This window comes from Lithobates pipiens, unplaced genomic scaffold, assembly GCF_037356315.1.
Source record: "Lithobates pipiens isolate NorthernLeopardFrog02 unplaced genomic scaffold, aLitPip1_a1.2 Scaffold_30, whole genome shotgun sequence".
NCBI classification, from domain to species: Eukaryota; Metazoa; Chordata; class Amphibia; order Anura; family Ranidae; genus Lithobates; species Lithobates pipiens.
The window spans coordinates 68,985,922-69,013,645 of NW_027507791.1; positions in this window are offsets into that span (position 1 = coordinate 68,985,922).

Below are 27,724 nucleotides of genomic sequence, written 5' to 3' on the forward strand. Positions count from 1 at the left end.
ATGATGTAAATTTTTGAGAGATCTTTTGTACTTCAAGCCAATATTGTCTTATCTTAGGGCATTGCCAAAATATATGCATCAAAGTCCCCCGTTCCTTTTTACACCGCCAACAACGGTCAGAAGCCTCTGGAAAGAACTTACAGAGTTTTGACGGGGTATAATACCACTGCGTCAATATCTTATAATTAGATTCCTGAGTCCGCGAACAGATCGATGAGTTCAATGCCAGATATATAATCTTCTGCCGTTGTGTGGGTGAAAAAGTCTTTCCCAGGTCTTTCTCCTATTTCTCAATTCCAGGCATTTTAAAACCTTCTGGAGGGGCATTCAGCAATTCATATATCTTAGAGATTACCCGTGAAAGGGGCTCTTTCTCCTCAAAATATATCTCAAACTTTGTCAGTTGTCTTTGATAGTTCGTCGCCGGTCCTAGTGTTTGAAGAAAATGTCGCAACTGTAATGCCTCCCAAAAATGTATTTCATATCGACCTCCTTGTTGCGTCAATGTGGCGATCGAAGGCCATGTTTCCAATTGTAGAAAGTGCGATGCTTGTGTATAGCCCCTTTCTATAAGCCCCTGAAATGCTCCTGGTTCCATTCCCGGTAAAAAACTAGGGTTACCCAGAATGGGAAATAGTGGTGAATTTGTTGTAGAGAATTGAGGATTTCGACAGATCTTAGCCCCTATCCGCAACGTTGGACCTATAAGTGGGTGTTTTTTAAGCGATTCTGGTAATGTTATATAACACCAGATTGCTCTGCGTAGGGGTATTGAACTGCATTTTTGTTCTATTTCTGTCCATAATTTAGATTCTGTATGTCTACACCAGTCTATCGCTCTGCCAATGTGTACTGCCTGGTAATATTTAAACATATCTGGTACTGCCAGGTCGCCGTAGCATTTAGGAGCTCTCATGATGTTTCTATTGATCCTTGGTCGTTTGTTTGCCCATATACATTTAGTGAAAAGAGTATCTATCTGGCGGAAAAAAGGTGTTGGAATATCTATAGGTAAGGTCTGAAATAGATATAACAGTTTTGGCAGTATGTTCATTTTTATAATATTACATCTGGCGAACCACGAGTGTAATCCCTGTTTCCATTTGTCTAATAGTACCCGAATTTCCTGTAGTAACGGGGGGAAATTTACTTTAAAAGTCTTTTCCATCTTATCTGGTATATATGTACCTAAATACTTAAGTGCTATATTCACCCATTTAAAGCTATAATTAGGCCGTATAGTCTGTTGTACCCCTATAGGCAGAGCTACCCCCATTGCCTCCGATTTTGTATAATTTATTTTTAGATTTGATATCTCCCCATATCTTACAATTTCCTCCATAAGGTTTGGTAAGGAGATGTGTGGTCTGGATAGGGAAAACAAAAGGTCATCCGCATATGCTGATATTTTGTAGTTATGCCCCCCTATTTGGAGTCCCTGGATATCTGGGTTTTGTCAGATTTTATTCAATAGTGGTTCTAATGAAAGGACAAACAATAGGGGTGAGAGAGGACAGCCCTGGCGGGTTCCATTTGGGATCTTAAATGGTTCTGAAAAAACTCCATTTACCTTCACTAAAGCCTGTGGGGAGGCATATATCCCAGCAATCCACCGTAGCATAACCTCTCCCACCCCCATGTGTCTTAATACCGCAAACATAAATCTCCAATTGACTCGGTCAAATGCCTTTTCTGCATCCGTACTTAAAAAGACACTCAGGGTTTTTGTTAGGTTGGAAAAATGTACCAAGTTTAATACTTTGATTACGTTATCTCTCGCTTCACGCGAGGGGATAAACCCTACTTGGTCCAAATGTACCAGCTGATGTAAGTGCGATTGTAGACGGGAGGCCAATATTTTAGTGAAAAGTTTTAAATCCACGTTTAGCAATGAGATCGGCCGGTAACTGCCGCACTCCGCCGGGTCCTTCCCTTCCTTTGGAATAACCGAAATATGTGCCCTAAGCATATCCGGAGGGGGTGCGGCAGTCCGGCCAAGCGCATTGAAAACCTTTACCATATGTGGGCCTAATATTGAAAAGAAGTTCCTATAATATTGTATTGTATATCCGTCCGGACCTGGTGTCTTCCCTTTTTTGACTGATTTTATTGCTACACTTAGTTCTTCAACAGTTATTGGGATTTCTAAGCTGTTACGGACCGGAGAGGGCAATCTATGAAGACCTGCTGAGGCTAAATAGTCCTCCACTTTGGCCATGGGGAAGGAAGGGGATGTCAGATTATAGAGGGCCGCATAGTATTCTTTGAACCTCTGCGCTATATCTTTGGGCATTGTAATTAGCTGTCCATTTCTTCCCTTTATATTGGGTACATAGATTGTCCTCCCCTTCTCCTTAAGCTTCCCCGCCAACACTCTACCACACTTATCTCCTAGTTCATACCCTGTTCTCTTCCCTGCCTGTATCACCACTTTCGCCTTATAGCGGAGAAGGTCTGTCATCTGCCTCCTCAAATGTGCCAAATCTTTCCCTAGGAGTGGTGTCTGTACTTTCTTATGTTGCGTTTCAAGTTTTTTAATTTCTTCTGATATTTTTATTATCTGCGCTTCTCGTGCTTTTTTCATTTGGGAGCCATGTTTAATCAAAATCCCCTGCATCACCACCTTATGTGCCTCCCATATCATGCCCGGGTCGCTCCCCGGGGTGTCGTTGGTCTGAAAGTATGCCATCATTTCCTTTATAATATCCTCCTGTATATCTGCTTTCTGTAGCAGACTTTCATTCAAACGCCAACTACGTCCCGAGGAGCGAGCCGGGCTAGACAGGGAGATCTGCAATGTAACCGATGCATGGTCTGACCAGGTTATATTTCCTATCGTCACCTCTATTACCGACGTGAGTAGATAGTGTGGCACAAGAAATAGATCAATACGGGAGTATTGTTGATGCGGGTTAGAAAAAAAAAGTATAATCCTTTTCTCCTGCGTGAAAAATCCGCCATACATCTACCAACTGCATCTCCTGCATCTCCCGTTTGACCCTCTTCCTAACACCGTCTGGGGTTGAGGATGAGCCCATAGAGGTATCCATTCCGGGGTCCAAGGAGACATTAATGTCTCCTCCCAGAATCAACTTTCCTTCTACAAATTCTGCTAGTTTTCTCAAAATTTTATTTAAGAAAGCATCTTGTTGTATGTTTGGTGCATATATCGTAGCCAAAGTTACTTTTACTCCATCAATATGGCCTTTAGGAAATAGGAAGCGTCCATTCCCATCCACTTGTTTGTCCAAAAGGGACCAAGATATCCGATTAGATATGAGAATGGACACCCCCTTAGATTTTGCTTCTTGATTGTGTGCGTGATAAACACAGGGAAAAAAATCAGTTCTGAAGTAAGGGGAGTCCACCCGTCCTAAAATGCGTTTCCTGTACAAATGCTACATCTGTACAATGACGTTTCAAATCATTTAATAACATCCTTCTTTTTTCAGGGACATTAAGTCCCTTAACATTCATAGAGGTCACCCTTATCCCCTCCATCCTGGGGGAGGGGAGGAGAGAGAGGGAGAGAAGAAAAAAAAAAAAAGAAACCAAACAGAAAAAAAAAAAACAAAAACAAAAAAAAGGGGAAACCCAAATACCCCTAAGAGAGACACCCCCCTCTGAGCCTCCGACCGTCTGGCTCAGGTGGGTGTAAACCTAATTTGGGGTTCGGCCTGGATTTGGCACAGAACCGAGAGCTCTGTTCCCAGTCCCCTCCACCCAGTCCTATAGCCCCCATCTAGGGCTACCTTTCCATATTACCTCGCCTTTTTACCTATACCTACATGCCTTCCTTCCTTCCCCTCCTCCGATTGCATCTTCCATCCCACCATCCCCCAAGGGGTGGTGATAATCTTCTCCCACATTCCTCATTCTTACCCTTTCCCCTTTCTAACCCTCTCTTGCTTCCTCCTAATTACCGTTACCGTGTGTTCCATCTTAGATTCCCTAAAGTTCCCATCTTGTTTAAGCTGTCGGTATGAACAGATCTGGTACGTTCTCCCCTCTTATTTATTATTTATATCTTCCCTCCAGATTTCCTGTTTTTCCCGTTTATTCCATATATTTCAAAACTTTATCAGAATATTCCCCCCTAATATTCCATATACACATACCAAGTTGTATAGTGCCACCTAAATTATGCAAAAAAATAAAAATACAGTGCTAGTTTCCTTATTTCATAACATAATTACAATCTAATAATATAATTACAATAGAAACAATAATATCACTCCTCTTATATTTTCCATTGCACTCTGGAATTTTTTCTTTCCCCGTGTATATAAACCAACCTATCCGTTCCTATAAACACACATCTGTGTGTGCGCACTCATTGACATCAAAAAAAAAAAAAAACACCACCCCTCTTTACCCATTGCCTTCCCCCCCCCCCACCTCCTAAAAAAAAAAAACCCCAAAAAAACATGTGTTTTTAAATAGGGGTGCCATTTCTATTAGACACCATCGAATTGTACAGTGATACCACAGTAATATAATATTAATTTTCACGGCAAACAAACACAAAAAAAAAAAAAACATTCCTCAAATGTGTCCCTGTTATATCTTCCCCAAATACCCTATATACTCCCCCTTCCAGTGTAACCACCTCCCACCTCTCCCTCTTATAAAACTCTCTGTGCGCCTACTACCTCCATTTTCCTGCCCCAAATGAACCAAACCCCCCATACCAAAAAAAAAAAAAAACACACAACACACCAAAAAACCAACCCCCCCCCCCCAAAAAAAGGGAATACAATGCTAGTTTCCTTATTTCATAACATAATTACAATCTAATAATATATTTACAATAGAAACAATAATACCACTCCTCTTATATTTTCCATTACACTCTGGAATTTTTTCTTTCCCCGTGTATATAAACCAACCTATCCATTCCTATAAACACACATCTGTGTGTGCGTACCCACTGACATTAATAATAAAAAAAAAAAAAAAAAAAAAAAAAAGGTGGGTTCCTTCCTTCATCTCGGGTATATAAAGGGGTGATATCTGAGTTCTAAGATCAAAGGAGAGAAAAAATCCCCCCCTTAACCCCCCTTCCATCCCCCCCCCCCCCCGAGACACCCGCTCCACCCAGCCCTCCCCAAGGGGAAAAAAAAACGGGGAAAGGGGAAGTAAAAAAAAAAAAAAAAAAAAGGGTGGGGTCCGGAGGGAGCAACCCCTTTTAGCTAAAAAAAAGGGGACCATAATAGAGAGGCATCCCGTCCGAATCCCATATCTTCCCTTCTATTTAAAGTGAGATTGTCCTTTCTCTTGTCAGTCCATCTTTATCTGGAATACATGGTCTTCCTTCTCTACTAGCGACCTTATTTCTTAAAGTGTTTACTATTGGCTGCAGCCAGTTCTGTATCCCAAACGTCTCCACTTCAAGGAAGGAAAATAATTCCGGGAGTTCCGACGGGTATCGCAAGGTAAATGTCTTTGAATTTTTTTTATAATTAACGCGATGGGGTAACCCCCCCTATAGGACCCCCCCATCATCTTGATTTTATCCAAAAGTGGGCGCAACATTGCCCTGCGCTGCAGGGTGGCCCGTGAGAGATCAGGCAGTATTTTCACCAAGGCCCCATCCTGTTCTAAATCTCCACTTTCCCAAGCCTTACGGCTTATTAACTCCTTCTGTGCAAAACGGAAAAAACTACATATCACATCCCTTGGTCTATTTGTGTTTGTCACCGGGGGACCCGGGGCTCTATGCACTCTTTCAAATTCCAAAGGTTGGGAGAGGGGACCAGCTAATTTTTCACATATTGAAGAAATTGTAGCCTGCAGCATATCCCGTCCTATAGCCTCCGGGACCCCCCTAAACCGTAAGTTCTGACGTCTACTACGGTCTTCTAACTCTTCCAGCCGTAATTGCATAGCAGAGACCTGGGAGGATTGTACCTGTTCTAAATGGTAAACTCGGTTTTCCAGGGAGGACCATGCGGTCTCCCCACTCACCAGTCTCTCTGTCAGCTGCTGAACTTCTGCCTGTACTGCCTTGAGCTCTCTGCGGTGCATCTCCTCCAAACGGGCCACCATCGCCTCCATGTCCGTTCGAGTTGGTAATGCCAGCAGGTCTGCACGGGTAGGGAGAGCTTGTAGTAATGTTCTCAGGTCCAGCTCTCCCACTCTCCCTCCTTTCTGTCCCTCGTGCTCAGCATGTTGTTCCTCCATGTCACACTCTGCTGATACAGTGGAGGAAGACCACACCGGCTCTCTCACTTCCTGGTGTGTCACGTGCACCGCTCGTCCCTCAGCGTTCTCTGTATCAGGCTCTGCTTGTCTCCGTGAGGCTCGTGTACGGGGAAAAAACAATTCAATCTCAGGCTGTGCTGTCTGTCTCCTCTGCCTCTCTCTTCTATTCATCCCTGTGCAGGTTACTGCATGTAGGCTACAGCCTCATGGCTTAGCACTCCAGGTAATCAATCACCGTCTAATGACCAGGTGGAGGGTCAGGGCTCCCAGAGCGTGTGTCTCACTCCTCCACCATCTCCAAGCTCCACCCTCCCGCCTTCGAGAGAAAAGTCTCAAGTTACCCCAATTTTTAGATATATTCCGAAAGATAATGTTGCGCCGAGTAAAATGATACCCAACATGTCACGCTTCTAAATTGCCGTTTTCATATGCGGGCGGCCGGGCGCAGTACTCACGTATGCGTTCGCTTATGCACGCGAGATAGTCGGGACTAGGTGCTTTAAAAAACATATTTTTTCACAGTTTTAAAAAAAATGGTGTCACTTTTATTCCTATTACAAGGAATGTAAACATTCCTTGTAATAGAAAAAAGCATGACAGGTCCTCTTAAATATGAGATCTGGGTCAAAAAGTCCTCAGATCTCATATTTACACTAAAATACAAAAAAGGTTTATAAAATGTCTTTGCCAGCAAATTAACAATAACTGTGAGTAACAAGCAACAGAGCAGACCATTACTCTGCACTTGCTGAATAAGAATACCGCATGGCATGATGTGATCCTCCTGCAAGAAGCATGAAATTATTTGTTCTTTTACAAATTGCTTATTGCTCTCTAATATAATAATTCCTGCACAAGTGCACAGCACACAGAGAGTGGTCTAGTAAGTAAAGGCTTAGGTCAGGTGCATTTGGTAATTAATTATTATTTAATTACTTAATTATTACATTTTTTTGTCAGTCTGAGAGAATTATGCCACTCACAGTCTTGCAGCTCCGCTCGGGTTGAGGAACGGAGCTGCCGACGTCACTTCCGGGTTTCGTGCAGCAGCCGAAAGCTGGAAGTGACCTGCCTGTCTCTGAATGACAATGCTCCCGCCCGTAGAATCACAGTGATTTTACGGGCGGAAGCTAGTCGGCGTTCTACAGTGCGCCGCAAGGCGGGTTTTTAACCCGCAAATGAAGCGCCACGGATGCAATCTTGTGATTGCATCGACGTGGCACTTCTCATAGTGCACTGCGACCGGCGCCACAGTACACTATGTTAGATTGTTAAATGACATTTTTTTTTTAAATGTCTTAAAGGGCCGTTTTTTTTTTACATTTATTTTTAACTTTTTTTTTTTGTTAGACTTTAAAAATGTACCAGTTCAAAATTACAAACAGATTCTACTTAACACAACAAACCTACACAGTCCCTGTCTTGTTTGCACCGCCTGTATACTGCTGTTCTGAGTATATAGGGCCCGGGGGCCCCACGTCTTTCCTTTTTTTAATATGGGTACAGGGTTCCCCTTAATATCCGTACAAGACTCAAAGGGGCTGGTAATGGGCAGGGGGGCTGCCCATGCAATTTTTCTCAATGATTTTCATCCATATTGTTGGAACCAGATATTACATTAAAAACCCAAGCAGTTTTAAATGACTTTTTTTCCGTTAAATGTCATTTTGTGCAGGGACTGTTCTAAACACGGGAAACACGTGGCACTTCACGGGCATACTATAGACACCCACCAGGCACGATATTTAAAGAAATATTTCACTTTTTTTTTTCACTTTAATCATCATTAAAATCAGTGCTCCTGCCAAAACCGCCATTTTTAAAAACATTTTAGGCAAAGAGCCTCTAAGGACATTTGCCATGTTAGTCAAGACACTGCATATACATCCTTAAAGTAGATGAATCCAATACAATCTCACAAGTTTCTTATGGTCGCTGCACTTCTTTCACAGCCGTGGCCACGGCTGCGGTGCTAAGACCTAGATTTGAAAAGAGAGAAAGAAGGAAGAGGAGATAAGGGGGGCAGGGGAAGGGGGAAAGGGAAGGAAAAAAAAGGGGGGTGGGGTAGGAGATATCCTACTCCCGCAAGATTAACAATCTTCATGCTCCATGCGTTGGAAAGGTTAATTCCATCAAGTTTTGGGGTGAGCCACCTCCTGCAGGTACACGTTTGTGCACGTGAAATGTCTCCAGGGCTCTCGAAATTGTTCTTCCATGTTGTGTAAGGCAGCAGTGAATTCCTCCATACAATTGACTTTGGAAAACCACAGGACCCTGGTTGGTGGTTGAGGTTGCCTCCACAACGCAGGTATACATGCCCTTGCTGCATTGAGGAGTTGCAACGTCAAAGTCCTTTTATATTTCTGAATGGGTCTCTTGGTCAGGTGTAGGAGACATGTGGCCGGGTTACCTTTCAATTCCAGTGATGTCAAGCTTCTGATGGTTGTTGTTACCCCCTCCCAGAAAGATCTCAGTGTAGGGCAAGCCCAAAAGATATGAAGGATAGTGCCAACTTTCACATTACACCGCCAGCACCTGCCCGGCGCAGCTCCACTCATTTTGTGAAGTATATAGGGGACTCTGTACCAATGGAAAACGATTTTGTACCTGATCTTCTGGTACTGGTTCGCAATGGAGGACTTGTGTGCCAAGGTTAGGATCTTTTCCACCTGCCGTGGTGAGAACTGAATCCCTAAGTCCTTTCCCCATTGGTGGACAAATGTCAGGGTCGGTTCATCGTCAGATAGCCATATAGCAGTGACAGCATATGTGGAGAAGGTTCCCCTGTACTGCACAGTGATTCAAAAGGTGTGAGATCACGTGGTTTTGTATGATGCCCTCTGCAGGGACTGCAAGAAATGTCTAAGATGGTTAGTACTTAGATTGTCTAAAGGTGGGTCTGCAAGTCTAGAAATCGTTGACAGCAAGGGGAGCTCCTGCTCAAACATCTTCTACCTCTCCTGGGATCCCAGCAGCTCTTGCAGTTGTTATGCTACCACCTGAACCCAGAGTCCCACCTCCTGAAAGGTTCCACGGAGAACGTAACAAGTTCAGAGCTTTCTGCAACGCATGCAAACCTTATTTTGCATTACAACCACGGACTTTCTCCCTAGAAGCCACCCGGGCATCCAGATAGATCCTCAAAAGGTTACAGCCATCCTGGATAGGCCTGCCCCTAGCAACAAGAAAGGTGACTAATGCTTCATGGGGTTTGCAAATTTTTATCGGACGTTCATCAGAGGTTTTTCAGCAATCATATCCCCCATCACAAGTTTAACCAAACAAGGCACAAGATTCTGTTGGTCTCCAGAAGCTCAGAAATCTTTCAACACCCTAAAAAGACATTTCACATCCCCATCTGTCCTGAAATACTCTGACACAGCCCTGCCCTACGTCTTATGCCGCATACACATGATCAGACAGTCTGACAACAAAATCTATGGGGTTTTTTCTGATTGATGTTGGCCAAAACTTGTCTTGTATACACACGGTCACACAATGTTGTCGGAAATACCGAACGTCATGTACGAAGAGCCGAGAAAATTGAAGTTCAATAGCCAGTGTGACTCTTCTGCTTGATTCCAAGCATGCGTGGAATTTTGTGCGTCGAAATTGTGTACACACGATCGGAATTTCCGACAATGGATTTTGTTGTCCAAAAATTTGAGATCCAGATCTCAAATTTTGTGTGTCAAAAATTCAAATGTCTGATGGAGCCTACACACAGGCAGAAGTTTAGTCAAAAAGCTCCCATCGAACATTTTCCCTTGGAAAATCCGACTGTGTGTACACGGCATTAGAAGTAGATGCTTAAGAAACAGCAGTCAGAGCAATATTATCTCAGAGGCAGGGAGTTAAGGCTCTGCTGCATCCAGTTGCTTTTTTTTCTCACAGGCTTTCAAATGCAGAAAGGAACTATGATGTCGGGGACCGTGAAATTTTGGCCATCAAAGCCACCCTGGAGGAATGGAGGTACCTGCTAGAGGGGGGCGCACACCCAATTTTGATCTATACCGATCATAAAAACCTTGAGTATTTAAGAACAGCAAAGAGATTAAAACCCCGACAAGCCAGGTGGTCACTGTTCTTTTCTAGATTGTTCTTTTCTAACGTTCCACATAACGTTCAGGCCCGGATCCAAAAATACAAAACCAGATGCGTTATCACGCATGTTCAGTAAATCTGAGGAAGTTTCATCTCCAGATACCATTCTGTCCTCTGGGAACTTCCTGTTACTTCAAGGAGAGTTGATGGAACAAATTAATCAAACTTTAGTAAGGAATCCTTCACCAGCCGGAGTCACTCTACTGGCAAAGGATAGGCTACTTTCGCTCGAAGGCAAGGTCTTTGTGCCGGAAGATCTCCGAATAGCCATCTTGGGACAATACCATGATCACGAGCTGGCAGGTCATTTGGCATTGGTAAGACAACAGAATTAGTGCAGCGGACGTTTTGGTGGCCTGGGGTTGAAAAGGATTGTAGGAAATATGTGGAATCTTGCACCACTTGCATCCGCAATAAAACCAGTAGATCTAGGGCCTGGGGCCTGCTAAAACCCTTGCCTTTCCCTAGCCGACCTTGGAAGCTGGTCTCAATATATTTTATTGTAGAACTCACCCCATCTGGGACACAACGCTATTTTTGTAGTTGTCACACAATGTTGTCGGAAATACCGAACGTCACGTACGAAGAGCCGAGAAAATTGAAGTTCAATAGCCAGTGTGACTCTTCTGCTTGATTCCAAGCATGCGTGGAATTTTGTGCGTCGAAATTGTGTACACACGATCGGAATTTCCGACAATGGATTTTGTTGTCCAAAAATTTGAGATCCAGATCTCAAATTTTGTGTGTCAGAAATTCAAATGTCTGATGGAGCCTACACACAGGCAGAAGTTTAGTCAAAAAGCTCCCATCGAACATTTTCCCTTGGAAAATCCGACTGTGTGTACACGGCATTAGAAGTAGATGCTTAAGAAACAGCAGTCAGAGCAATATTATCTCAGAGGCAGGGAGTTATTATCTCAGAAACCAGGTCCAGTTCCTGTCTAAAATGGCACACTTCCTGCCCATGAAGGGCACACCATCTGCTTCGGAAATGGCTCGAACCTTTATTAAAGAGATCATAAGGCTTCACGGGATCCCGGCCAATATTGTGTCTGACCGTGGGGTGGAATTTACATCCAGATTCTGGAGAGCTTTATGCGATTCCCTGGGGATTGAACTTTTATTCTCTTCTGCATGTCACCCACAAACAAATGGGCAGGCGGCGAGGACTACTCAAACCCTCGAACAGTACCTGCGATTTTTATCCTCATTTTCTCAAGGCGACTGGGTCCCTCTGCTTCTCCTGGCTGAGTTTTCACATAACAATTCAGTACATTCTGACACAAAACAATCTCCATTTTTTGCAAACTACGGTTTCCACCTGTCCTTTTTTGTCTAATACAGTACCAGATTCCCCTGTACCAGCTGTTTCCGAAACTATGAATTTCTTCAACTCCAATAACAAACTGTTACAGGAAACAATGGCCAAGACACAGGCATACAATAAGGAGGTCTTTGACAGGAAAAGAAGGGGAGAGTTGATCCTGAACCCTGGTGACCAAGTGTGGCTAGCAACAACTAATTTGAAAGTAGCCTGTCCCTCGAAGAAACTGGGCCCTAAATTTGTGGGACCATTTCCAGTGAAGAGACGCATTAATAATGAGGTTGCTTATGAATTGGAGTTGCATGTGTCATTTAGGATTCACCCTGTGTTCCACATAACCTTATTGAAACCTGCTATCCCTGATCCCTTTCCTGGACGAAGCACCGGTCCACCTGAACCTGTAATTATTGACGGGGAGGGAGAGTTTGAGGTGGAAACAATCTAAGCCCCTGTACACACGGTCGGAGATTCTGCCAACCAAATCCGTCGGATTTTGTCCATCAGATTTAGTCTGACGGATTGTGTCCGAAACTGTTGCATGCACACGGTCGGACTAAGTTGTCGAAAAATGCGATCTTTCAGAACGTGATGACGTAATTTCGTTACGATGGGACTAGATTCAGGCTAGTAGCCAATAGCTTTGATGTAGGAATTTGATCTGAGCATGTGTGGCACTTGGTCCGATCAAAATTCTCTACACATGATCGGATTACGTCCGAACGGCCCAGTTGGTCGGGAAATATTTCCAACATGTTGGAAAATTGGGTCCGACGGAGATTCGGACGGAATCAGTCCAATGCATACCACACACAGTCGGATTATCTGACGACACGGTCCGATAAGACGCATTCCGACGGATTCTCCGACCGTGTGTACGCGGCATTAGACTGCAGGAAAAGGAGAAACCAGGTCCAGTTCCTGATAAAGTGGAAAGGGTATGGGCCAGAGGACAACTCCTGGGAACCCAAAGGTAATATTCAAGCTTTCAAGAACTCCCATCCTGACAAGTGGGCAAAGTTGGGTATCCAGAGGCTGCTCTTTAGGGGGGGCAATGTCAGGAAGCCCAGGGTGGTGACAGAACTTCAGTTCCAGTGGAGAAATTGCCAAGGGAGCGCTTGTGCTCACTAATTGTGACAGTCATGGCATCAAAATGCCTATTTAAACAGGGTCAGTACCTGGACTCAGTGCTCTCTGCTCTACAGCGTTCCTTGTGTGTCTTGCAATTACTTACCTGACTTCCATTCCTGTTTTGACCCTGCTTGCTTCCTGATGTTCCTGTTTCCTGCCTACATCCGACCTTGGCTTGTCCTCCACTCTGCATCTGCCTGTTCCTTCTGCTACTCTGCTGCCAGCCCGTTAATGACCCAGCCTGTATCCTGACTTCACGTCCGCCTCAGGCTCTGTTCCTGACGTGCCCACTTGTGTATGACCCAGCCGGCCAGTACCTGCCTTCTCTTCAGCGTCAGAGGTGCCACTATCCCTCCTGCTGCTGCATCTGCACTTCCGCCTGTGGGGTCCCGGTGCTTGCCTGTTCCAGCTTCCTGCCTATTACTGTTCTTGGACTCCTACAGACATCTCTACAGTCCAGCCAGGATTTCCGATCGAGCTCCAGGTTCAACGCTCCTGCCAGGCACTTGTGCGACTCTGCATCTCGGCGTTCCCTGTCAGCTCTATCAGGGGCTCCAAGTCAGAGCTGTAAGAGAGGCCGTCCTCTGCATATGAGGCTCCATCATCAGGTATGCGACACAGTCCCATCCCCCACAGTTATAATTACTCCCTAGGACACACATTTAACCCCTTGATAGCTCCCTAGTGTTAACCTCTTCCCTGACAGTGATATTTATACAGCAACCAATGGCTATTTATAGCTCTGATTGCTGTATAAATGTCAATGGTCCAAAAATAGTGTGAAAAGTGTCCGACAGGTTCGCTGCAATGTCGCAGTCCCAATAAAAATCGCAGATCACCGCCATTACTAGTAAAAAAATATATAATACTAAAAATGCCACAAATCTATCCCCTATTTTGTAGACGCTATAACTTTTGCGCAAATCATTCAATATACACTTATTGCGATTTTTTTTTTTTTTTTAACCAAAAATATCGTCAAAGGCGTCAAAGTGGCACAGGTGCAAAAAACAACTTATCCGTATGTCACTGCATCATCTGCAGCCAGCGGGCACGCGCACGCTGCCGCAGGAGCATGCCGGTGGGTCCCGGAGACTCGATGTCCGCTGCTGGCCCGCGATCGTGGCATGGAGAGGCAGACCGGGGAGAAGTAAACAAGCCATTTCCCTGTTCTGTCTAGCAACATGACATGCATCTACTGCTCCCAGTGATTGGGAGCAGTGATCTCTGTCATGTTCTAGGGAGCCCATCCCCTCTACAGTTAGAACATGCTGAGGGAACACAGTTAACCCCTTGCTCGCCCCCTAGTGTTTAACCCCTTCACTGTCAGTGACATTTAAACAGTAATCAGTGCATTATTATAGCACTGATTGCTGTATAAATGCCAGTGGTCCCAAAATAGTGTCAAAAGTGTCCAATCTGTCTGCCGCAATTGAAGATCGCTGCCACTACTACTAAAAAAAAAAGAATTATAAAAATGCCATAAATCTACCCCCGATTTTGTAGATGTGATAACTTTTGCGCAAACCAATCAATATATGCTTATTGTCATTTTTTTTTTTTAAACAAAAATATGTAGACGAATAGATGGCCTAAACTGTGGAAGAAATTCGTTTTTTTAATCTATTTTTTGGGGATATTGATTACAGCAAAAAGTAAAAAATATTGTTTTTTTTTCAAAATTGTCGCAATTTTTTGGTTTATAGCACAAAAAATAAAAACTGCAGAGGTGATCAAATACCACCAAAAGAAAGTTTGGGTACAACGTTGCATGACCATGCAATTGTCAGTTGAAGCAACACAGTGCTGTAGCGCAAAAAAGGGTTTGGTCAGGAAGGGGGTAAATCCTTCCGGGGCTGAAGTGGTTAAAAAGTGACAGAAAGGTATTAAGAAAGCTGCAAGGAAAGACCCCAAAAACCCTAAAAATGCAAACACAGCATGTAAAAACAGTTTTTTACCCACCACTCAAAGTTCCCATTCTGCAGCTTCCAACCAGCAAATCACTTTTGTGAGATACTGTATATTTTTTTAGCAGAGACCCTAGAGAATAAAAATCGGATTTTTTGTACTCACGGTAAAATACTTTTCTCTGTAATTCACCGACCAACACAGCTCCTCTCTTAGCCATTGGGTTGTTACGCCACCTTTAGGAGAATACAAGGCATTACATGTTATGTAAAACACAGAACTTTCCAGTTCCACCCAAGGGGTGGTCCCTTATGTAACAACCCCACAGCCTGCCATGCAGTCATGCAGTACGTCAACAAGCAGTATAACGTAAAGAAAAACAGGAGGGACAGGTGCTGTGTCGGTCGGTGAATTACAGAGAAAGGGATTTTATGGTGAGTACAAAAAATCCTATTTTCTCTTATATTCACCGACTGACACAGCTCCTCTCTTAGCCATTGGGACGTCCCCAAGCAGTGGCAAATGAGGGGTGGGAAAAAATAGCATAAAACTTCATCTACCATGGCAAGTGGGAACTAGTGTAACTTTACCCACAAAAACAACAGTGCGTGGAAAAAAACACCACAAAACCAGGGTACCCTCAACAGGAGGGACTACCCACAACCGCACCATAAACTGCGGAAATGAATGCAACAGTGCATTAACTTAAAGGTACTGTGTTTTTACCCAAAAAAACAGGAAAAAAGGAAAAATTGCATACACAATTGCAACTATACAGCCGCCTGCAAAACTTTGCGGCCAAAACAGGCATCAGCCAATGCACTGATGTCTACCTTGTAGAACTTGGTAAACGTGTGGACAGATGACCAGGTCACTGCTTTACACACTTGAGCGACAGATGCTTGGTGTTGGAAGGCCCAAGACGGTCCGATTGCCCTTGTGGAGTAGCCCGTGACTGGAAAGGGGGACACCTGCCCTTTCAAGGGGTAGGCTTGTACTGCAATCTGTCTGATCCACCTGGAAATGGTGGCCGACGAGACCGCCATGCCTTTCTTTGGACCAGCCACTGAAACAAACAGTGAGTCTGACTTCCGGAAGGGAGCCGTGGCAGACAAATACACTTTTAGAGCCCGAACCAAGTGCAGAGCGTGAAGGGCCACCTCCTTAAGATGTGTCAGCTTAGGACACAAGGATGGTAACACAATGTCCTCATTGATGTGAAACGCTGAGAGCACCTTCGGCAGAAAGGATGGTTGGGGACGCAACACCACCTTATCCTTGTGGATCACCAGATAGGACGACTTGCAGGACAAAGCCGCCAGTTCTGAAACCCTCCTGGCTGGGGTGATGGCCACTAGGAAGACCACTTTCTGGGAAAGAGTAAACAGGGGAATCTCCCTGATATTTTCAAACAGCGGTTTTTGAAGGACCGATAACACCAGGTTCAGATCCCACGGGGGCAACGGTGGGCGCACCGGAGGGACTACATGTCGCACCCCCTGAACAAAAGTACTCCCTAGTGAGTGAGACACCAAGGGTCATTGAAAAAAGACAGCCAAGGCTGAATTTGTCCTTTAATGGTGCTTAACGCCAATTTCTGGTCTACTCCATGCTGAAGAAACAGCAGGATCCTGGATATAGGATGCCATCCTTTCTCCTCACACATGGAGATGTAGGCCTTCCAGGTACGACGATATATCTTCCGGGAAGAAGATTTCCATGCTCTCAAAATAGTTGGGATCACCGAGTCCGACAGACTCTGGTTCCTCAACACCTGGCTCTCAATAGCCATGCCGTTAAAGCCAGTGATGGTAAGGCAGGGTGGAGAATCGGACTTGAGACAGAAGGTCCTCTTTCAACGGTAGTCGCCATGGGGCGTCTGCCACCAGACGCACTAGATCTGCGTACCAAGGACACTTAGGCCAATCTGGGGCAACTAGAATTACTGGGATCCCCTCGACTTTCACTCTGTGAAGCAGATGTGGTAACAGTTTTAGTGGCGGAAAGGCGTAGATCAGCTGGTACTGATCCAACGGAGCCACCAGCACGTCTGACACGTCTGCCCGCGGATCTCTTGTCTGGGACACGAATCTTGTCCCCTTCCGATTGAGACAGGAGGTCAGAAGATCCACGTCTGGTGTGCCCCATCGCAGGCACAGTAGCCTGAATACCTCTGGATGCAACGTCCATTCTCCTGGGTCCAGCATCTGGTGACTTAGGTAGTCCCCCTGCCAGTTCTCCACTCCCAGGATGTAAATGGCCAACAGAGCTGGTACATGTCGCTCTGCCCACCGAAGTATGTGAGCGACCTCCCGTGCAGCGGCTGAGCTTCTTGTTCCCCCTTGGTGATTGACGTATGCCACTGCAATGGCGTTGTCTGACTGGATCCTGATAGGACGCCCTTGCAGTCTCATTGACCATGTGGAGTAGCATAGCCTGATCACTCTTAGCTTGAGCAGATTGATCGGCAACTTGGATTCCTCCGTCGACCAGAGGCCCCGAGCCGACTGAATCCCCATCACTCCACCCCAGCTGGTTAGGCTGGCGTCCGTTGTGATCACTGTCCATTTCAGAGGTAGGAAGACTTCCTGGACTGAAGCCCCGGGGACCTCAGCCACCAGATCAGGGAATCTCTGATGTACTGGCTCACCTGGATCTGTCGATCCAGGGACAAAGAATATTTGTCCCACTTCGTCTAAATATCCTCCTGCCTCGAAGGAGGCCACCATGAGACCCAGGACTCGCATGTAAAAGCGAAGCGATGACCACTTGCGGTTCATCAGCAGTTTTACCGTAGCTCTGAGAGTCTGAAGTTTGTCTGAAGGGAGAAACACTCTTCTCTGGAGTCCAGCAACAAGACTAGGTACTCCAAATGCTGAGTCGGTACTACCACCGACTTTTTTAGGTTCAGCAGCCACCCAAATTCTTGCAGGGTCTGCATGGTGATTGCCACATCCTCTTCTAACTCTGAGGCGGAAGATGCTCTCATTAGGAGATCGTCTAGGTATCCCACAATCGTGATCCCGCATTGCCGCAGCAACGCCAAAACAGGAGCCAATACCTTGGTAAAGACTCGCGGGGCTGATGCCAAACCAAAAGGGAGAGCCACAAACTGGTAGTGGGCTTCCCCGACTGCAAACCACAGAAACTTTTGATGCTGAAGACATATGGGTATGTGCAGGTACGCATCCTGGAAGTCTAAGGATGCCAGGGAGTCCCCTTGATGGAGTGCAGCGACTACGGAGCGAACTGATTCCATTCTGAACCTCTGCACTTTCACTAAGTGATTGAGGGCTCTTAGATCCAAAATTGGACGTACCCCTTCCTTCTTGGGAACTACAAATAGGTTTGAGTAGATCCCTGCAAACGTTCCGATTCCGGAACAGGTACAATCACCGTGCGATTCAGCAGGTCCCTTACTGCCCCCAAGAGGACCTCCCGGCGAGCCGGGAGAACGGGTATGCTGGAGGGGAAGAATCTGTTTTGCAGCCAAGAGAGGAACTCTATCTTGTAGCCGTAGGAAATAAGATCACAGACCCATTGGTCGGACAGTCGAGAGGACCACCGGGCTACAAACTCCCGAAGCCGACCCCCCCACCCGAGTCATGGGTGGGGGCAAATCTTCATGCGATAGCACTTTTGTTCACAGGCTTGTTAGGCTTGCGGATCCAAGGACATTTCTGTCCTTCCGTGGTCGTCCTGTCGGGCTGGGGACGCTTTGCCGAAGCTCCGGGTGGACGAAAAAGCCGGTTGTGATCAGAAAAGGAGGGCCCTTGCCTACGGCGGGGCTCCTTAGCCTTCCTGGCCTGTGGGAGTAGTGTACTCTTACCACCTGTGGCATTTTTAATAATGACATCCAAAGAGGCTCCGAAGAGCTGGTCGCCAAGGAAGGGCAGATCCGTTAGGGCTTTCTTGGATGCCTGGTCGACGGACCAGCATTTCAACCAAATCAGGCGCCACAGCACCCCTGCTGACAATGAAGCCCTGGATAACAGGGGAAGGGTATCCAGGGCCACGTCACAAACGTACTTAAGGCCTTGTACTAGTTGGTCTGCTAGTTCCACGCAGACAGGAGAAGCCTGTTGTTCTCCCAATTCGCGGTGCAACAGTTTTGCCCACTCAGTTAGTGTCTGTGACACAAGTGCGGATGCCTGTACTGGTCGCACGGCTGACCCCACAATCATATACAAGGAATGAGCCGCTGCCTCTGCCTTCCTGTCCGTGGGATCCTTAAATGCAGGAGTCCCCTATACCGGGATCGTGGTTACTTTATTTAACCTGGATACTGGGGGGGTGCACGACCGGAGGAGCTCCTCAAAAGGGTAACACACCGCCATGTATTTAGGGACCGAAAAGGTCAGTTGCGGGCGACCCCATTCCTTGTAAATTAAATTGCCAAAATAAGTCAGATATGGGAACACCTTAGCCAGAGGGATTTGCTGGCTCCTGAATTTTCAGGGTATCACGCACAGCTGTGATAAGTGCTCCAACAAGCGATTTGTCGTGCACGGACCCGGACGGAAACTCATCCTCACTGTCTGAACGGTCCTAGTCAGCGTCATCTGAAATGGCAGAACAGGGGTCACCAGCCTCCGCAGGGCTGGAGTCTGTGTCAGAGCTCTCCCCAGAGGATGGGGGCAGGGGCCACTTTTAAGCACCTTTGTGCCCACGCACCGCCTCCATCTTGGCAACGAACGAATTGAGGACTGCCGACAAGGTGTCCAAAGGCACTGCGCATTCCGCAAGCGAACCGGTTGCAATTTCCTGGATTTCGGGGGAAGAAACACCAGTTCCTGAAGCCATGCTGACCCTACCCTGTCTGCCACCTGAAGGGGACTTAGGATAGTGACAGTCCCACTCTCCTTACTGCTGCTGGCTGAGGTGTTCTTTCCCGCAGGACTCAGCACCCTGAAAGGTTCTGCGCTATCCAGCAAGTAGTGCCTGTCGTTTCTGCAGAAAAAAAGACGGACCAATGGTCCCGTCAGGGTTCCTAGGTCCTTCTCCTTCACTAGGCAAAATAAACTGATGACTGCATAGCAGGCTGTGGGGTTGTTACCTAAGGGACAGCCCCCTAGGCAGAACTGGAAAGTTCCGTGTTTTTACATAACATGTAATGCCTATTATTCTCCTAAAGGTGGTGTAACAACCCAATGGCTAAGAGAGGATCTGTGTCGGTCGGTGAATATAAGAGAAATGGTGGTTGTTGCAGTCACACTATATTTGCGCAGCAGTCTTTGAAACGCATTTTTTTTTTTGAAAAAATACACTTCAATGAATTAAAAAACTAAACAGTAATGTTAGCCCATTTTTTTTGTATAATGTGAAAGATGATGTTACATCGAGTAAATAGACACCTAACATATCATGCTTTAAAATTGAACACACTTGAGGAATGGCGACAAACTAGGATGCATAAAAAGTATCATAGGCGACGCTTTAAAACATTTTAACGGTTGCCTGTTTAGAGTTACAGAGGAGATCTTGCGCTAGAATTATTGCTCTCGTTGTAACGATCACGGTGGGAGGAGGGGGCGCTCACAAGAAAGCCCGACCGTTAGCTTTAAAAAATGGTACTAGGGTGACTCCTGCAGCTGCAACATCACCCCAAGCTGCAACATCAACCACTTCAGCAAAATGACATACAGGTACCTGATTTTGCAGAAGTGGTTAAAGAGGTGTTTTCACATTAGAAATAACGTAATTATCAGTTAAGTGCAGGTTTATACCACCTGTTAGAATTTTGCTAATTGCAGACTTATTTATTTTCACAGAAAACAGTTACAGGTCAGATCAATATCTCCTTAAAAGCTTTGTCTATAATACATTTCTCCCTTGTCTTCTGCCTACTTCAAGCTAAAATTGATCTAAACCAAAAAATAAATATATTGCAGTTACAAGTCCTTAGACAAGGCGACTGCATTTGTTTTTTTAAGGATTTTTTTTATATTTTTCACCTGATGATCCTGCCAAAAACACACTTTTTTTTTACAAGTAGAGCTGCCAAATCAGAATCACACCTAACAAACATCATAATGACATAAACATCAAAACCAGAAAGGCAAACTTAACTTATATGTGAGGTCTCCCAATGGGTTATCCCTAATCCGCTCAAAGGACGGTCTCTGAGGTTACAGAGAGCCCCTTGTTGACATCCTAAGGAAACACAGGTGTACAGCTCCCTAAAGAAAAGTCCTGATTAAGATTTGCAAAGTGAGGGGTCTCAGGAAGAGAATGAATAAGGAAGAAATCTGTTCCTTAAGTATACTCTGTGCCAGATGTTGGTCAAGACCAGATTGAAGGCCAAGATATGAACAAAAGAGTATTCCCTAGGGCTCAATTTTCTATCCTCTCTCGAGGCAAGTAAGCTTGCCAATTGTCCACGGCAGGAATGTGGACAGCAGGGAGAGCTGGAATGAAAATGTAAGCTCAGGTAGGGGTTCAAAACACGTTATCTTAGGGCAGCTCGACTTCTGGTGCTTCCCTGATAGTTTATGTAGGCCACTGCTGTGATATTGTCCTACTGCTCAGTGAGGTAGAGTTCATTTGATGGATATCAATTCCAAAATGTTAATGTAGAGTCTTAACTCCTCTCAGGACCAGGTTCTCAGGACATTTGGGGGTTGTAAATTGCATCCTGTAAGGCTGACATCTATTGCCACCACTTTCCAAGGCATGGGAAGGAATTACAAGAAGGGAAGCTAGCACTTTGGTGAACACTCAAGGTGCAGAGGAGAGCCAAAATGGTAATGCTACTATTATTGTAAGTGTTGGTCTCCCACAGCAAAACACAAGAAGCGCTGATGTAAGGAAAGATGGAGATATATACAGTATATCACAAAAGTGAGTACACCCCTCACATTGTAAAGATTTTATTATATCTTTTCATGTGATAACACTAAAGAAATTTAACTTTGCTACAATGTAAAGTAGTGAGTATATAGCTTGAATAACAGTGTAAATTTGCCTTCCCCTCAAAATATCTCAACACAGGGCCATTAATATCTAAACCACTGGCAACAAAAGTGAGTATACCCCTAAGTGAAAATGTCCAAATTGGGCCCAATTAGCCATTTTCCCTCCCCGGCGTCATGTGACTCGTTGTGTTACAAGGTCTCAGGTGTGAATGGGGAGCAGGTGTGTTAAATTTGGTGTTATCACTCTCACTCGCTCATACTGGTCACTGGAAGTTCAACATGGCCCATCATGGCAAAGAATTTTCTGAGGATCTAAAAAAAAAAAAGAATTGTTGCTCTACATAAAGATAGCCTAGGCTATAAGAAGATTGCCAAGACCCTGAAACTGAGCTTCATAGCAGTAGCCAAGACAATACAGCGGTTTAACAGGACAGGTTCCACTCAGAACAGGCCTCGCCATGGTCGAAGTTGAGTGCACATGCTCAGTGTCATATCCAGAGGTTGTCTTTGGGAAATAGACATATGAGTCCTACCAGCATTGCTGCAGAGATTGAAGGGGTGGGCAGTCAGCCTGCCAGTACTCAGACCATACGCCGCACACTTCATCAAATTGGTTTGCATGGCTGTCATCCCAGAAGTAAGACTCTTCTAAAGATGATGCACGATGGGCTCCCAGTTGAAGTATATAAAAGATATGGCGAGGTTTTGCTTCCTGAGCTATTGAATACCTTGCGTCAGGCTGTATCTGCAGGGAGTTTGCCATGTTCAATGACAGAAGCCACTATAGTTGTCATTCTCAAAGAGGGAAAAGATCTTAGGGACCTTTCTTCATATCGCCCAATTTCACTTTTATGCAGAGACGTAAAAATCTTAGCTAAAATACTGGCGAAGTGCCTGAACAGTTGTATTCACAAGCTAATACATCCTGATCAGTCGCGATTCATCCGTCAAGATCAACTGGTATAAATATAAGGAGAACTTATTTAAATATTCAAATTACAGCAGATAGTGGCAGCTCCAGAGCCATTTTGGCACTGGATGCTGCCAAGGCGTTTGATAGTCTCGAATGGGATTACTTGTTCAAGGTTCTTGCAAAGTTTGGAATTGGGTCTTATTTCACTAACTGGGTAAAATTACTGTACACTAATCCTAGAGCAAAAATTTGAATTAATAATGGGCACTCTGAGGCGTTTCCACTGGAGCGGGATACGAGACAGGGCTGTCCCCTGTCTCCCCTACTCTTCGCCCTTGCAATAGAGCCTCTGGCTATTGCCACTAGAACTAACTCGAAAATATGGGGCTTTAGGAGAGGACTGCAAGAGGACAGGATATTGCTGTTTGCCGACGATGTCTTGTTTTTTCTCGGAGATGTTCAAAGTACATTAAAAGAAGTAATTTATATGGTCAAGGGGTTCGGCCGTATTTCAGGACTGGTTATCAATTGGGATAAATCAGCCTTGCTTCCGATTGATATACAAGCTAACTGTATTCCAAAGAATATTCCACATTTTAAGGTGGTAGACAAACTGAAATACTTGGGGGTCTGGATTGCCAAAGATACAAATTTGTATCTTGAGGACAATGTAGCCCCTCTGCTAGTAAAACTGAAACACAAGGCAGACATATGGAGTCACCTTCCCCTCTCAGTGGCGGGACGCTGCAGCCTTGTCAAAATGATATGGCTGCCCCAGATTCTATACCTTCTCCACAACGCTCCATTATGGGTAAGCCTGAAGTGGTTTAAGAAAATAGATTCTCTATTTAGAGATTTAATATGGAGAAAAGGGCAGTCTAGGATCAGTTTGCAGACGCTGTGGCTCCCATTGGAAGACAGGGGATTGGCAATTCCCCACCCTAGATTGTACTTTTTGGCCTCCCGGCTACAACATTTGGTTGGGGGAGGGACCCCGAATGGGGGCTGCCCTAGCAAAGAGCCGATGTTGGTGGGTTGTCCTCATAATACACTAGTCGAGGCCCTGGAAGTGAATTCATTTGCCGTAGGCTGTCCAACGATAAACATGATCATTAAACTATGGCAAACAATGAAAACTTTGTTGGGATACTAGGTGGTAACAGAACTGGCTCCCCTGTGGGATAACAGGAACTTGGCTGAACTAGCTAAAGTAGAAAGATCTAGGGAATGGGTGACCCAAGGGATTACTCGAGTGAGCCAATTATTCGTTGGTAGTCTCATTAAGTCATTTGCTGACCTAAAACAAGAATTCAATTTATCAAATAGATCTTTTTATAAATACCTACAGGTCAGGCATGCAGTACAAACCCAATTTAGATCTCAAAGGGTGCAGTTCACCCGAACTCTGAACCTTATACAAATAATATCCCTGGAACCAGCTAAGGGACTAATATCTTAAATATACGCCAGACTTGGCGACCTAGCAATAGACCATTGTCATTATTCTGATTAAGAATAGAGTAAGTTGGGAGCAGGAAATGGGACCACTGTCAAACGCAGAATGGGAATCAATTCTTAAACAGGGCAAACTGGTCTCAATCTCCCCGTCCCATAGAGTATCACATCTTTACTTTATTTATTGTGTATATTAAACCCCCAAGAGAATGTTAAAGATGGGTCTGCGAGATAATGACCAGTGCCTGAGATGTGGGCTAGTGGGTAACTTCATCCACATCTTTTGGAGGTGCCCCAAGCTGTTCAGATACTGGACAAGTGTAATTGACGAGAAAAATAAGACCTTTGCGACCACCTTGGACACAACGGCTAGGATCTGCCTTTTAGGCCTCTTTGAAGGCTGTAGTATCCCAAAAAAGAAAAAAAAAGTAGAACCAGTTCTTATGTGCCTATTTTTGGCAAGAAAGCTGATTGCCCAACACTGGCAGGTGCGCTTGCCGCCATCAATCGAGATGTGGTTGACAGAGGTAAATTTAATAATGGGAAATGAGAGAGTCTTTTTTTGTAAAGCAAGGTAACCACTGCAAATTTATAAAACTGTGAGGGCCCTGGATAGAAAGACTGGGTCTCCCCCCCATAAGTGAAATAGCAATGTAAGTTCCGATAAGAATGACTGAGCAAGTCTTTGTTGTTCTGAATCCTGTCTCCTCTGTGTTGGTTTCTTTCTTTTTTATTTTTCTCCTGGTTCTTTTTTTTCTCTCTCTCCAATGAACAATAGTAGGGTATAGGGTGGGGGTCAGGGGGGGCGGTATGGGGTAGAATAAGGCTTTTAATATGTATAACATGCTGGATTGAATAGCACAAGGTTATAATTGATTAATATGTAATTATTTGCAAGGTGATGATTACCTTTTTCTTTCTGTATTGACATACGTAAATACTGAATGTACTCTATTGTAATAGAAACTTGTTTAAAAAGAAAAATAGGATTTTTATAACAGCTTACCTGTAAAATCCTTTTCTTTTGAAGTACATCACGGGACACAGAGACTCAGTAATTACTGGTGGGTTATATGGTATCACTAGGTGATTGGACACTGGCACACCCTAGACAGGAAATTCAATCCCCCATATAACCCCTCCCCCTACTGGAGGTACCTCAGTTTTGTAGCAAATCAATATAAGTGTATTAGAAGAGGGTAGGGACCTCTGTGTCCCATGATGACCTTAAAAGAAAAGGATTTTACAGGTAAGCTTTTATAAAAATCCTATTTTATTTCTCGTACATCACGGGACACAGAGACTCAGTAATTACTGGTGGAATGTCCCAGAGCAATGCTATCTGAGGGGAGGGGAACCACACAACATAGGGTGTACTCAGACCTGAGGACCTGTACCGCTGCCTGCAGCACACTACGCCCAAAGGTGAAGTCCTCATGCCTTCTCACATCCACCTGATAAAATTTGGTGAATGTATGGATTGATGACCAGGTTGCGGCCTTGCAGATTTGAGCCATTGGGTCCTGGTGATGCACCGCCCACGAAGCATTAATAGCCCTAGTGGAGTGTGCCTTGATCTGAAAAGGCGGAATCTTTTGCTTCAAACCATAAGCTTGAACAATTACTTGTCGAATTCATTTAGCAATGGTAGATTTTGATGCTGCCTGTCCTCTCTTAGGACCCTCTGGCAATACGAACAAAACATCCGTTTTGCGAACCTGAGCTGTCGCTTCCAGATTTGGCTCCAGGCTTTGACTGCTCTCACTACATTCAAAGAATGTACTGACTTCTCTTCCGTAGAACAGGAAATTGGAAAAAAGGAAAGCGGAACAATATCTTGGTTTCATTGAATCCTGAGACCACCTTCGGTAGAAAACTAGGATGAGGGTGTAACACCACTCTATCCTTGTGCATTATCAGATACGGTTCTTTACAAGAGAGGGCCGCTAATTCTGATACTCTTCCGGCAGAAGAAATGGCCACCATAAAAATTGATTTCCTTGTCAACAGAACTAAGGGAATCTGATGTATTGGTTGAAAAGGCTGCTTCTGTAAAGCTGACAGAACCAAATTCAAATCCCAGGGGTTCAGAGGCGCCCTAACTGGAGGATTAAGGCGCGTTACCCCTTGTATAAAGCTTCGGACCAAAGAACGTAAAGCAAGTGGACGTTGGAACAGAACCGATAAAGCCAAGACTTGGCCCTTGATGTTACTCAAGGCCAGTTTCATCTCCAAGCCCTTGTACACACGGTCGGAGAATCTGTCGGAATGTGTCCTATCGGACCGTGTCGTCGGATAATCCGACTGTGTGTGGTATGCATCGGACTGATTCCGTCGGAATATCCGTCGGACCCAATTTTCCAACATGTTGTAAATATTTCCCGACCAATTGGGCTGATCGGACATACTCCGATCATGTGTAGAGGATTTTGATCGGACCAAGTGCCACGCATGCTCCGATCAAATTCCTACATCAAAGCTATTGGCTACTAGCCTGAATGTAGTCCCATCGTAACGAAATTACGTCATCACGTTCTGAAAGATCGGATTTTTTCGCCATTTGTCCGACCGTGTGTATGCAATCGTTTCGGACAAGATCCGACGGACAAAATCCGACGGATTTGGTTGTGGAAATCTCCGACCGTGTGTACAGGGGCTAACCCATTTTTCAGAAATTAGAGGATTCTGCCTATGACGTATTTTCTGGGGTGCTAACCCCTGGATTCACACCAGGAGACATATGCTTTCCAGGCTCTATGATAAATCATTCTGGAAGCTGGCTTTATTGCATTAATCAAGGTAGATATCACAGGGCCCGAAACCCCACGATTCTTCAGAATGTGGGTTTTAATAGCCAAACTGTTAAATTTAGCGTTTCTAAGGTAGGATGGAATACCGGTCCCTCGGATAGCAGGTCTGGACGGGACGGTAGGGTCCAAGGAGAGCCTACCGCCATCTTCACTATTTCTGCATACCAAGCTCTTCTGGGCATGCTGGGGCCACCAGAAGCACGACTTATTTTCCTGCCTGATCCTGCAAAGCAGTCTTGGCAGTAGCAGAATAGGAGAGAACGCATAAATCAGAGAGAACTGATGCCATGGAGTAACCAACGAATCTGCCCCGCATGCAAGAGGATCCCTCATTCTTGACACAAAGTTGTCGACCTTGTTGTTGAACCTGGACGCAAAGAGATCTACATCCGGAACCCTCCATCTCTGGCATATAGCCAAAAAGACGTCGGGTGGAGAGACCATTTCCCTAGCATTAACTGCTGGCGGCTCAAGTAGTCCGCCTGCCAGTTCTCTACCCCCGGAATGAAGACTGCCGATATGCATGGCACATATCTTTCTGCCCAGATTAAGACCTGGTTTACTTCTTCCTAAGCTGCAGGACTCTTGGTGCCCCCTTGGTGATTGATATAAGCCACTGAAGTGGCATTGTCGGACTGGATCCTGACAGGGCAACCCTGCAACCTGAGTGTCCAGGCTTTTAGGGCTAGATACGCTGCACGGATCTCCAGAATGCTGATGGGTAAGGCCCTCTCGGTCCTGGACCATCTCCCTTGGACAGTCGACTGTTCCAGGACTGCCCCCCAACCCGAAAGACTGGCATCTGTTGTTACCACTGTCCAGATAACTGGTAAAAAGGATTTTCCTTTCTGCAGTTTTTCGAGTATCAACCACCAGCTGAGGCTCCGACACGTTGTAGGGGACAGATGCATCGAAAAATCTAACACCTGAACCTTCTTGTTCCAGGCAAATAGGATACTGTTTT